The sequence below is a fragment of the Schistocerca piceifrons genome, chromosome 5, assembly GCF_021461385.2.
Source record: "Schistocerca piceifrons isolate TAMUIC-IGC-003096 chromosome 5, iqSchPice1.1, whole genome shotgun sequence".
NCBI classification, from domain to species: domain Eukaryota; kingdom Metazoa; phylum Arthropoda; class Insecta; order Orthoptera; family Acrididae; genus Schistocerca; species Schistocerca piceifrons.
Genome location: NC_060142.1, coordinates 125,510,265 through 125,520,560, shown reverse-complemented (window position 1 = coordinate 125,520,560; position 10,296 = coordinate 125,510,265).

The following is a 10,296-nucleotide window of genomic DNA, read 5'->3' as shown; positions in this document are numbered from 1 at the left end:
TTAACACACTCGGCTGGCGGGTTAACTGTAGAGAAACTAAAAGAAGGTTTTAAAAAATTTACACAGTTAATAGGGTATGACTGCCCTGGGTCACACAGACAACATTTAAGAGATAAACAGTTTCATTTCTTCCTTTACACGAACATAAAACAGTCGATCGTGCAGATTATAAATATATCTACTTAAATAATCATTCTTCGAGTCTGCCTCCTCATACGAGATATTTTATCAGCATTTTCAGTTGTTATCGTATAAAAAACGTTTATGTTGTTCAGGTGGCATGCATATGTAAAAGCATTCCCCGGGCACTGCTAAGGTTCAATTCCTCTTCTGTACCTCTGTGAGCAAGTTTATAGCTGATCCTTCAGCATAGAGGGCCGAGGGGAAATGTCGCCAATGGTGGGAAAAAAATCACAACACAAAAGAATAGTTACCGTAGAGTACTGAAATTTCGGGCTGCGGCCTACCATTAACGTAATTTGTTTTCCATGTTTGGTATTAGCTAAGGGTAAAGATGCAGGCTGGACATCCACTGGCGTGTCAGATCTAACTAGGAACGCCGTTACGGAATTCGACGCCCTACACATTGCCTACGATGCAAACACAACATTGGCTGCTAATACCAACAGTGGGCGGGACTGGATGTATCCAATGGTGAGCACAGCACGAGGCTACGGAGAGTAGTTGAACTGCTTAATCGATAAGTAACTCACAATAGTGCTACAGTGCTAGTGTTATTGATACAAACCTGAGTAATGGCAACGATAAACAAAGCAAACACTGCATTATATCTGCAACAGCAATTGCCGAAGTTGACATCTCGTCAGAGAGGCACCCGAGGAATGTCACAGTGTGACAAAGATTTGGCAGATGAAATATTAGCATTTCTGCAAGATGCGTCAATGGAATGTGTGGTGTCGTATACTCTCGACCGACTGGACAATGTACAGGAAGACTATAAGTGCTTGACAAGTGAAAGTGATATTGAAACAGGTGTGGAGCCGTGTAGTTTGTCATCGGACAGAGAACCACAAATCCCATCTTCAGTGAAACGTAGTAAAGAACAATCATTGTTCAAGGAGCGGGTACTAAATTCAATTATATACAAGAAAGATCACTCACAGTACAGGGTGATTCAAAAAGAATACCACAACTTTAAAAATGTGTATTTAATGAAAGAAACATAATATAACCTTCTGTTATACATCATTACAAAGAGTATTTAAAAAGGTTTTTTTTTCACTCAAAAACAAGTTCAGAGATGTTCAATATGGCCCCCTCCAGACACTCGAGCAATATCAACCCGATACGCCAACTCGTTCCACACTCTCTGTAGCATATCAGGCGTAACAGTTTGGATAGCTGCTGTTATTTCTCGTTTCAAATCATCAATGGTGGCTGGGAGAGGTGGCCGAAACACCATATCCTTAACATACCCCCATAAGAAAAAATCGCAGGGGGTAAGATCAGGGCTTCTTGGAGGCCAGTGATGAAGTGCTCTGTCACGGGCTGCCTGCCTTGAACCAATTTCAGACGATAAGGTTTCATAACTAACCTTTTTCGTAGGACTCTCCATACAGTTGACTGTGGAATTTGCAGCTCTCTGCTAGCTCTGCGAGTCGATTTTCCTGGGCTGCGAACAAATGCTTGCTGGATGCGTGCTACATTTTCATCACTCGTTCTCGGCCGTCCAGAACTTTTCCCTTTGCGCAAACACCCATTCTCTGTAAACTGTTTATACCAACGTTTAATACACCACCTATCAGGAGGTTTAACACCATACTTCGTTCGAAATGCACGCTGAACAACTGTCGTCGATTCACGTCTGCCGTACTCAATAACACAAAAAGCTTTCTGTTGAGCGGTCGCCATCTTAGCATCAACTGACGCTGACGCCTAGTCAACAGCGCCTCAAGCGAACAAATGTACAACTAAATGAAACTTTATAGCTCCCTTAATTCGCCGACAGATAGTGCTTAGCTCTGCCTTTTGTCGTTGCAGAGTTTTAAATTCCTAAAGTTGTGGTATTCTTTTTGAATTACCGTGTATAATAAAAAACGAACCATAAAGAGATTTCGATAAGTCTGCAGCAATATGACCGTATAGTGCATAAGAAAAACTAGGGTATTCAAGGCAGGACAAACCGCATTTGTTACAAAAACTGTTGTTTGCGCGTTTCGAGGATGCTCGATACAGTTTACGGCACGTGCATGATTGTGACCTACTGCGTTATGTACATAAAATTGCGCGCGACATAGATTGCAGTGATTTCAACGGAAGCAGTGGACGGTTGCATAACGTCAAACAGTGCTACAGAATTGGGAGACGTAAGATAACGAAATTTCAAACAAGGCATCAAATCGTCGATGCACAGCAAACTTCGGAATCGGTGCGAAACCTTGTAGATGAAATAAACAAACTTATCCCATCGTTTGTTTTCAGCTCCGACCAATCGGCAATTGAAGATAAAATGCATACGAAAGGAACGCCGTAAATTAGAGGTACCAAGAGAGTTGTATCGAGATCAGCTAATATCAACGCCCAAACACTTTTGTACGTAATTATGCCGACTTTTAAGCCGGATGGTAAATTGGTTGGAGAGCTATTTATTGTGGTACGAGAAATAAGAGGCGTTCTGCCCCCTATGATTCTTCCTCGTGTATGTCATCTTACGAGGACAATACTGAATCCTTGCGTCATAGCAAGCAAGAGTGGGAAAATAGGCATAAGATAACTACAACTATGGTATGACCAATGCTTTTTGCCAATAGCTGGTCAAAATAACAAGCTTTTGCTTGATTCCTGGTCTGCGCATAAAAGCCATACTCCTAAAGAACAAACTATCTCTCCTGGACAGTGTGTGACATTGCAGTTCATACCACTGGACAAATTTAGCCTCTGGATGTTTGTTTTTTCCGTGCCTATAAAAAATAATATCTAACTATCTGCAGCTACACCTTAAAGGATAGCCAGTTTCACGAAAAGCTACACGACAGACTGTTTCGCACTCCATTGCATGCCATCACGTTCCATCAGTTCTTATCACCAAGAACAGAAAGAAAACGTAAAATCTCAAATTTATGATGGGGCCTGCGTCATCCGCGACCATCATACAGGAATCCAAACAACTGTAAGAGAAGAGTATAATTTCGTGTATTATGAGCATTACTATGAATACGAAGTGAACTTAATTTTTGCCTAAGCTACACTACTGGCCATTAAAATTGCTACACCAAGAAGAAATGCAGATGATAAACGGGTATTCATTGGACAAATATATTATACTGGAACTGACATGTAATTACATTTTCACGCAATTTGGGTGCATAGATCCTGAGAAATCAGTACCCAGAACAATCACCTCTGGCCGTAATAACGGCCTCGATACGTCTGGGCATTGAGTCAAAACAGACCTCGGATGGCGTGTACACGTACAGCTGCCCATGCAGCTTCAACACCATACCACAGTTCATCAAGAGTAATGACTGGCGTATTGTGACGACCCAGTTGCTCAGCCACCATTGACCAGACGTTTTCAATTGGTGAAAGATCTGGAGAATGTGCTGGCCAGCGTAGCAGTCGAACATTTTCTGTATCCAGAATGGCCCGTACAGGACCTGCAACATGCGGTCGTGCATTATCATGCTGAAATATAGGGTTTCGCAGGAATCGAATGAAGGGTAGAGCCACGGGTCGTAACACATCTGAAATGTAACGCCTACTGTTGAAAGTGCCGTCAATGCGAACAAAAGGTGACCGAGACGTGTAACCATCGGCACCCCATACAATCATGCCGGGTGATACGCCAGTATGGCGATGACGAATACACGCTTCCAATGTGCGTTCACCGCGATGTCGCCAAACACGGGTGGGGCCATCATGATGCTGTAAACAGAACCTGGATTTATCCGAAAAAATGACGTTTTGCCATTCGTGCACCCAGGTTCGTCGTTGAGTACACAATCGCAGGCGCTCCTGTCTGTGATGCAGCGTCAAGGGTAACCGCAGCCATGGTCTCCGAGCTGATAGTCCATGTTGCTGCAAACGTCGTCGAACTGTTCGTGCAGATCGTTGCTGTCTTACAAACGTCCCCATCTGTTGACTTATGGATCGAGACGTGGCTGCACGATCCGTTACAGCCATGCTGATACTGTGGTATACAGAGAAGTTGTTGTTGTTGTTGTGGTCTTCAGTCCTGAGACTGGTTTGATGCAGCTCTCCATGCTACTCTATCCTGTGCAAGCTTCTTCATCTCCCAGTACCTACTGGAACCTACATCCTTCTGAATCTGCTTAGTGTATTCATCTCTTGGTCTCCCTCTACGATTTTTACCCTCCACGGTGCCCTCCAATGCTAAATTTGTGATCCCTTGATGCCTCAAAACATGTCCTACCAACCGATCCCTTCTTCTAGCCAAGTTGTGCCACAAACTTCTCTTCTCCCCAATCCTATTCAATACCTCCTCATTAGTTACGTGATCTACCCACCTTATCTTCAGCATTCTTCTGTAGCACCACATTTCGAAAGCTTCTATTCTCCTCTTGTCCAAACTAGTTATCGTCCATGTTTCACTTACATACATGGCTACACTCCATACAAATACTTTCAGAAACGACTTACTGACACTTAAATCTATACTCGATGTTAACAAATTTCTCTTCTTCAGAAACGCTTTCCTTGCCATTGCCAGTCTACATTTTATATCCTCTCTACTTCGACCATCATCAGTTATTTTACTTCCTACAATTCTGAGGTTCTTCCTCCAATTACAACCAATTGAGAGGTTGTAACAATGGAAAATGTACTGAAATGCAGAAGGATCTGCAGCGAATTGACGCATGGTGTAGAGAATGGCAATTGAATCTCAATGTAGACAAGTGTAATGTGCTGCGAATACATAGAAAGAAAGATCCCTTATCATTTAGCTACAATATAGCAGGTCAGCAGCTGGAAGCAGTTAATTCCATAAATTATCTGGGAGTACGCATTAGGAGTGATTTAAAATGGAATGATCATATAAAGTTGATCGTCGGTAAAGCAGATGCCAGACTGAGATTCATTGGAAGAATCCTAAGGAAATGCAATCCGAAAACAAAGGAAGTAGGTTACAGTACGCTTGTTCGCCCACTGCTTGAATACTGCTCAGCAGTGTGGAATCCGTACCAGACAGGGTTGATAGAAGAGATAGAGAAGATACAACGGACAGGAGCGCTCTTCGTTACAGGATCATTTAGTAATCGCGAAAGCGTTACGGGGATGATAGATAAATTCCAGTGGAAGACTCTGCAGGAGAGACGCTCAGTAGCTCGGTACGGGCTTTTGTTGAAGTTTCGAGAACATACCTTCACCGAGGAGTCAAGCAGTATATTGCTCCCTCCTACGTATATCTCGCGAAGAGACCATGAGGATAAAATCAGAGAGATTAGAGCCCACACAGAGGCATACCGACAATCCTTCATTCCACGAACAATACGAGACTGGAATAGAAGGGAGAACCGATAGAGGTACTCAAGGGACCCTCCGCCACACACCGTCAGATGGCTTGCGGAGTATGTAGATGTAGATGTAGATGCGGATAAGATGCCTGGCATCTCGACTGCTGGTGATACGAGGCCGTTGGGTTCCAGCACGGCGTTCCGTATTACCCTCCTGAACCCACCGAAAACTTGGTCATTGGATCTCGACCAACGCGAGCAGCAATGTCGCGATACGATAAACCGCAATCGCAATAGGCTACAATCCGACCTTTATCAAAGTCGGAAACGTGATGGTACGCATTTCTTCTCCTTACACGAGATATCACAACAACGTTTCACCAGACAACGCCGGTAAACTGCTGTTTGTGTATGAGAAATCGGTTGGAAACTTTCCTCATGCCAGCACGTTGTAGGTGTCGCCACCGGCGCCAATCTTGTGTGAATGCTCCGAAAAGCTAAACATTTGCATATCACATCATCATCTTCCTGTGGATTAAATTTCGCGTCTGTAGCACGTCATCTTCGTGGTGTAGCAATTTTAATGGCCAGTAGTGTATTTTCTAAAATAACTAGCTGACCAGACCCGGCAATGCCCGGCAATTCATTTTCCAATTTTCTATTAGAAATTAAAACAAAAATTGAACTGTGTTTGTAATATCGAAAAAATTTCATTTACATGTATTCGTGAAAAAAATTTAAATTACGATACAGTCGTACAAAGAAATATGCATGATTTCTGGATGTAAAAGTACTACTTATTCGCGTGTCTAGACCACGATTTTGTAAACGTCTGTGTCGCGACTCGTCTTCATAGCTCTACAGACGGCTAAAGTTCTCGCCTATAGCTGTTTGCATTCACAGCTGAAAGCTATCGAAAGCGGTGCCAGGTGTCAGGGATTTCTCCAAGTGGACTCGACTGTATAAGTGTCTTAGTAGTAAGGCATAAATTTAGTAAAATTTCATACATGATGCTGCATTTTTTCACGCATCTCAGTGTTCATGACGCCATAGCTCCTGATCCAAGTGTCATATAATGATATGACTTCGTAGGTACATTCAGCGGCGTATGTCGATACTTCTGCAACATGTGTTGCGAACAGAGGTAGTATTACGTTGTCCTCGATGGTGAGTGTTCATCGGAGGTGAGAATATCATCTGGAGTGCCCCAGGGAAGTGTGGTAGGTCCGCTGTTGTTTTCTATCTACGTAGATGATCTTTTGGATAGGGTGGATAGCAACGTACGGCTGTTTGCTGATGATGCTGTGGTGTACGGGAAGGTGTCGTCGTTGAGTGACTGTAGGATGGTACAAGATGACTTGGACAGGATTTGTGACTGGTGTAAAGAATGGCAGCTAACTCTAAATATAGATAAATGTAAATTGATGCAGATGATTAGGAAAAAGAATCCCGTAATGTTTGAATACTCCATTAATAGTGTAGCGCTTGACACAGTCACGTCGATTAAATATTTGGGCGTAACATTGCAAAGCGATATGAAGTGGGACAAGCATGTAATGGCAGTTGTGGGGAAGGCGGATAGTCGTCTTCGGTTCATTGGCAGAATTTTGGGAAGATGTGGTTCATCTGTAAAGGAGACCGCTTATAAAACATTAATACGACCTATTCTTGAGTACTGCTGGAGCGTTTGGGATCCCTATCAAGTCGGATTGAGGGAGGACATAGGAGCAATTCAGTGGCGGGCTGTTAGATTTGTTACTGGTAGGTTTGATCATCACGCGAGTGTTACGGAAAAGCTTCAGGAACTCGGGTGGGAGTCTCTGGAAGAAAGGAGGCGTTCTTTTCGTGAGTCACTACTGAGGAAATTTAGAGAACCAGCATTTGACGCCGACTGCCGTACAATTTTACTGCCGCCAACTTATATTTCGCGGAAAGACCACAAAGATAAGATAAGAGAGATAAGGGCTCGTACAGAGGCATATAGGCAGTCATTTTTCCATCGTTCTGTTTGGAACAGGGAGAGAAGGTGCTAGTTGTGGTACGAAGAGGAGGAGGAGGAGGAGATTAGTGTTTAACGTCCCGTCGACAAGGTCATTAGAGACGGAGCGCAAGCTCGGGTGAGGAAAGGATGGGGAAGGAAACCGGCCGTGCCATTTCACAGGAACCATCCCGGCATTTGCCTGAAGCGATTTAGGGAAATTACGGAAAACCTAAATCAGGATGGCCGGAGACGGGATTGAACCGTCGTCCTCCCGAATGCGAGTCCAGTGTGCTAACCACTGCGCCACCTCGCTCGGTTTGTGGTACGAGGTACCCTCCGCCACGCACCGTATGGTGGATTGCGGAGTATGTATGTAGATGTAGATGTAGATATTAAATAAGTAATAAATTTGAACGTCATGTTTGACTGAGCAGTTTGTTGTGGCTCTCACTGTTTATGACGTCATATCTCCTGAACTACGATAGATAAGTAGTTCTTACTCCCACAGTAATTGTATCAGGACAGGAAGGGATGTTTGTACGAAGTTTGGTTGAAATCTGTTCACGAGAAGATGTGGAACATCCACACAGACACACACACGTACATACATCTATTTTTATAATATGTATGGGTGCCCCACGTGGATATCTAGTACAGCCAATTACAAAAACTCACCACTGATTGCCTCTCAATAAAGCAAGCAGCTGCATCACTTGAAACCGACATTTTGAAAATTAGAAACAAAGTTGATGATACCATAATCGAGAAAGAACCAGGTAGAGGAAAAAGAAGATGCGAGGACGTGTACGAGGGTAAGTCAATTACTATTCGCAATTTAGTTATATTTTTGTTTATTTTGGTAGTGCTGTCATTTTACGTTGATGACGCATGCTTTGTTTATTTGTTGTTAAATCTTTGCAATTTTCAAACTGTTAGGTTAGTTTCGTTACCGCTGTCGTGCTGTTAATCGTGGCTGCTCCGCTGTCTATTTGCACCAAAGAAAAGCAACGTTCAGTGATCAGTTTTTTGTGGTCGGAAGGCGTATCAAGGGCCGAAATACATCAAAGACTTTCGGTACAATGCGGGAACAGTATTTTGCCACAATGGAGAGTCTACGAATGGATTGAAAAATTCCGAAATGGTCGCACAAGTCTTACACACGATGAAGGAGCCGGACGACCGTTTACCGCCACAAATGAAGAAACCATTGAGCGTTCACGTGAAATGATTCTCTTAGACAGACGATTAACTATTGACGAAGTGGCACGTCGTCTTCAAATTAGTCCACAACAGACTTGGGTTTCATAAAGTTTGTGGAACGTGGGTCCCAAAACAAATCACACAGTTGCATAAACAAACGCGCTTGGACATCTGCAAAAACATCTGGATCGTTATGGTAACGAAGGGGCCAACTTCTTAGACAAGATCATTAATGGTGACGAAACAAAGATCCATCATTACGAGCCGAAGAGTAAACGGCAGAGTATGGAATGGAAACATCCAAATTCGCCGTGCAAGGAAAAGTTCAAGACCCAACCGTCCATAAGAAAACTGATGCTTACGGGTTTTCAGGACGCACAGGGTCCAGTACTGGAACATTATGGGGAAAGGGGCACAACAATAAACAGTGTACGTTGCAGTGAGATGCTTACTGCCAGGCTAAAGCCTGCAATTCGAAGCAAACGCCGAGGATTGCTGTCAAAAGGTGTTGTGTTGTTGCACGACAATACCCGTCCGCATACTGCTGCCCACACTGCTGAAACGCTCCAGAAACTGAAATTTGAAGTACTGGATCATCCTCCATATAGTCCCGATCTTGCCCCTTCTATCATTTCTTTGGTCCACTCGAACAGGCATTAAGGGGCCGTCGATTTGTCTCGGACGAAGCAGTGAAAGAAGCGGTGTATTCATGGCTCGCAGCTCAACCGAGAACCTGTTTTTATAAGTCCATCAGGAAGCTTGTACAACGATGGACCAAATGCGTTGAAACTGAAGGAGATTATGTTGAAAAATGATGTTCATGTAAGTTTCCTATTTGATTACAATAAACTTTTATAACTACTTTTCGGGCAGTACTTGACTTACCCTCTTATACAAAAAGGAATGTAACAGTAGGACAAGTATGCGACGTGGTAATTCAGCAGAGGAATCAGTGGTTTTTGAGTTCTCCAGCTACTTTTTGGCCTCTGATTTACTTAATCAGCACTTCTTCCTTTCGCTGGAAAATAAGTTTCCTGGAAAAATTCCTTCTGCTGTTGCGCAGTCCTATCCACTTTTTAATTAGAGCTAAGCTAAAAACATAACCACAAACCATTTATTGTCTATATAATTTTCAAGGAAAGAAAAACATAGTATCCCTTATAAAGTTTTTAATTAAAAATAACATGTAAGAACCTTTTGGTGTCGTTCTGTATCTGCCGAAATTAGCGGCTAGTATTCCAAAGACAACGTGTGAAATGGCAAGGTGTTTCCCCACTCTGGTGCGGATCAAACCGTTTCTTACAGGTACCACAGATGATGACAGGCTGTCTCCTCTTTCCATTCTACTGAAAAGCAAACGACCCACAGTCTTCTAGATTTCAACGACAGAGTCACTGATCCATGACGAAAAAGAAAAGGAGAACGGACTTTCTCTATAAGTCTACAATGACTTAAATCCACGAACGTCGTATGGTAATTTTAGAGCTACAAAAATATTTTAAATAATGTAGAAAATTAAATTATTGGGAAAGATAAATTATACAGTACAGTGAAGGTAGTGAACCCCGTCCCAGTCACTTTAGGCATCAGCCACCACTGGCTGTGCTGTACCGTTGGCGATACGTCCTCTGCTCCATGATGACAGAAAGGCGATTGTTAATTTCTGTAACGCAGAATGCC